A 4138-nucleotide genomic window follows, 5' to 3' on the forward strand; every position below is an offset into this window, starting at 1 on the left:
TTTCCAAACTGCAGCTTCTACCTTCCAGCCAGTATATTTATAGCGCATTTAGCACTTGCTGTTTCTTTAAGGAAAGTAGCGCCTGGTTTTCAAGGCAACGTAACCACGCTCTGAAAAAATGTGCAATGTTACCAATCATATTAAACACATTAAGGTGCGCGGATGGAGTGTGTGCTCGCGCATGCCACGTCGGCGCTGGACAAGCGAGACAAAAACGCACGCACCTGTGTATTGGCCAGAAAAATAGTGTCGTTCCCAAGTCTTCCTTCCCCAGATGCAGCCGCCGTCTTCTCCTCTTTCCCACGCAAACTCTCTTCTATCCATGACCGGCCGGGCCAGCTAGGGTTACCACCCGTCTCCCCCTATCTATGACCGGATCCGCGGAGGTGGCCATCACATGCCATCTGTTGACGGGCGAGGAAGGCTCATCGCAGCAACGACAACGGAGAGTTGCGGCCATCCTCTGGCGACAAGTGGACTGCCCCCTCCCCCCAACCCACTCTCCCCTGCGGCGGCTTCCTTCGCGCGCCCCGCCATGACCTCGCCATTTCGTTTGGATTTTGGGGGTGGTCTTCAAGCCGGACAGAGTCTGTCGATGGCGCCGACCTCGGCTGATCCATGGACGTTTTTTTTTGCTCCTATTATGTGTGGATTTCGGGGGTGTACTTGCCCGTTGGATGCCATGTGTTTGTTTACACCATTTTCAGATTTAATAAGAATTAAGAAGAAGAGATTCAAGTGCTTGTACTCCCAAATCACGTATTGAAAATTCGTATAGTTTCCTGAACTTTTCCCTGGATAGTTTCCTGAACTTTTCCCTGAAAGTGTTATGTATTGTTTGACGTTTTCAGATGCAAGAGGCAGATCAACCAAGGACAACAGAACATGGTTTTCGCCAAGGCCTCGCTGGCGTTGCTGGCCGTGAGGGAAGCAACGTGCTCAGCAGTCCTATCCCTAACTTCATGATGATGCTTCTATTAAGTTCATGCAGTAACACAAATATTGTGTTTGTACCATGTATTGTTTGCTTGCCTACAAACAGATGGTTGGTGTGCCTCCTGTCTGTCGCACGGCGCCGCTACTCCGGCCACTGCGCCTTCAGGGAGGGGACTGCGCCGAGAGCTTCAAGGAGTTCAAGGCCAACAACATCCGTGGCACCTTCCCTGTCCTGCTCCAGATGGGCAATGTCCTCGTGTTCGGCGGCCATGTCCCCATCGTCAAGGTGCAAATCGATTGCCCAAATCAAATTGAATTGAACCAGATACGCCTATTGGTCATTTGATTTGTGAGATCTGATCCTATCTGTTTCCTGTTCTTTGCGCATAGTAGGTGGGGCGGATGGCTGGCCAGTTCGCCAAGCCGAGGTCTGGTAACTTTGAAAAGAAGGATGGGGTTAAGCTGCCCAGTTACAGGAGAAAAAACGTCAAGGGCGACGCGTTTGATCTGAAGGGCCGTGTCTGTCCCAGATAGGATGATCAGGACGTACGCGTAGTCGGTGGCGATGCTCAACTTGCTGCGTGCTATCGCGACGGGAGGTTACATAACTATGAGGCGGGTCATCCAGTGGAACCTTGATTTCATGGATCACAATGAGCAGGGAGACAGGTGAGAAAAACTATGTCTTGCTATTGCAAATTTGTAGTAGAATTTTGTTGCGGTACGCTGTAGTTGTTGTCCTGTTTAAATATCCCCTATTGATTTTCTTGGGCATATCTCTTTATCATGATAAGGCAGGAGATAGGTGTTTATGTACTCTTATGTTCTTATTACTGGGATGATGTTCATCTAGTGGAATCTTATGAAAGCTTCTCGATGAATCAGATTCTTGATACTCATTGGGGTGCCATGACTGACAGTGATGTAAGTTCTTGCATTCTTCTGTCATAGAGTTGTTCTGTCCAAGAGCCCTGAAGTGTACTTGAACACAAACTGATAAAATATGTTTGCATTGAACTAGAACTGCAACTTCAATATCCATTTCAAAAATAAGTGACATAATTTTGTTTCTTTAGCCTATAAGGGTTTTGGAACTTCTCATCATCTCTTATCCGACATTTTTCTAGCACGTTGTCTAATGTGTTGTTGAGACTCTAATTAGATGCATTAGTGATTTTCTTTTGAAGCATCACTATTGATTTTTAGAAGAATGCCCACCACGATTTGTCAAAATGACATGCTGAATGTGCTATGCGTTTTAGTAATGCCTCTTCTGATTTTCACCCAGAGTAATTCCGTTTAGTTACACCTTTACACTTTCCTAAATTTCTCCATCGAAGTTTTATGACATTTCTATTGATTCGGCTCTCTATTCCATAATAATTTCTGTAAAATGGCTTACACAGATTTTGCTTGAGCAAAATTTCACAGGCCCTCATCGTCATGTCAATCAAACTTTAATTGAGGAAATGCCAACAAAGGAGATGTTCCACAAGCACTGACAAACCGGCGAGTAGACAAACCAACGAGTAAGTTTATTTGTCAATGCAATGATGTTATGTCGTCTAGGGTTATATTAGGAGGATCTTATGTCTGATGCTTACTTTTTTTTGAGTAGCTAATTGTACTTGACATGGGTGCTTTGATTGCTTGACAGTTGTACTTAAAAAGTCACATATTCTGATCGGCATGTCATTACATTCAATGGCGATATTCACGCTATTGTCGGGGCAGGTAGGAAGATATATAGATCTTGATTTTCATGAGCTCCAGTTCTATGGTTCTAAGCCTTTAGATGTTGTCAGTTTGTGAAGTTTATGACAATACCCTTTTTTGTGTGCTCTGTTTGACTGTTTGTTCTCATCTATTTGCCTTACATAAGATGATCTAGGTGCATATCATGAAATATGAAGGGCCGATAGAAGCTCACTAATTGGCTGGAATTCATGCAATTCTTCTTTTCTCTTTTGTAACTACACTTATAATTCATGCCCTGCTCCCTTTATGTTTCTTACCCTCAGACATCATTTTCAGTGCTGGACATTTTCTTGCGCCATGAGAGTGGTCTTTTGTGGATTTGCTATGCTGGTTCAGACGTTGTGAGCCTTCATCGAGCACACTGGCCTTGGGTGCGAGCGCCGGCAGCAACGGCATGAGGTAAGCAACCTTGATCAGTGTCGCGTTGTACATTTTGACATGCTTCCATGCAACAATCAGGTCCTGATCTTTCTATGCACCTACAAAGTGCACACCATCATATTGACAAATTATACGGTGTTTGTGCCATAATTTGTTAACTTGGATATGGACGGGTAGCAAGACAAAAGGATCAAAAGCCTGTACACATATGATTGGGACTAGCGAATTCACATATACAAATATGTTTCTAGAGCAAGGCTGAGAAGCTCCTCACCCACAACCATTTATCATTTTTAGTTAGTTATCACAAGGATGATGATTCAGAAGTTTCTAGGATGATGGGACTTGAGGCCAAACCATATATGTTTACTTTCAACTTCTCTTGTTGTTATTATACCTAAATTTTTCTTATATGTCCGCGTTTGAGCACTTGTGATCCTCATAATAGCAAGTTTGTCATAAATTCTAGAACCCCTTTGGAGGTTGAAGTCAGCAAAGATAGCGTATTCACCTATATTCAGATAATTCAAATAAATTTACATTAGTGCCATCAAGGATTACACTAGACATGTCAATGTGGATAAGCAAGATAGGTGCGCACATGACCGCGTCAAGAGACGCGCCCGGGGCGCGTCCCAGCCACTAGTGTTTGTCAAACCAAGCATGATGTACTAGGTCCGTAATTTGTTTTTCCATCCTCTTGCTGGAAACTTCTCAGTGCGTCAGGATATCGCTATCACTAGTCGTCCTTAGGATGCTAAAGAACAATTTGTTTAGAGAGTGGAAATGGCATACTATTTGATCTTCTGAAAGGCCTACGAAATAATGGAATTAACTAATTGTCGTATCCCAATGATACTTCGAGCTTAAGTCTAGTGGTAATAATAATAGAGAAATTCAGTAAGTCAGGACACTAACGTAGCTACTTGTCTTGAGATGTACCTTACCGAATTACTTATACCGTAAGAGTATTTCCAGCCATTCGGCCCCCCCAGGACGCATAAAAATCGCCCCCTGGGGACGAGCCGGCGATGCAATCGGCGCTGGGGGCGGTTTCGCGCCC

This window comes from Triticum aestivum, chromosome 7A (genome assembly GCF_018294505.1).
Source record: "Triticum aestivum cultivar Chinese Spring chromosome 7A, IWGSC CS RefSeq v2.1, whole genome shotgun sequence".
NCBI lineage: Eukaryota > Viridiplantae > Streptophyta > Magnoliopsida > Poales > Poaceae > Triticum > Triticum aestivum.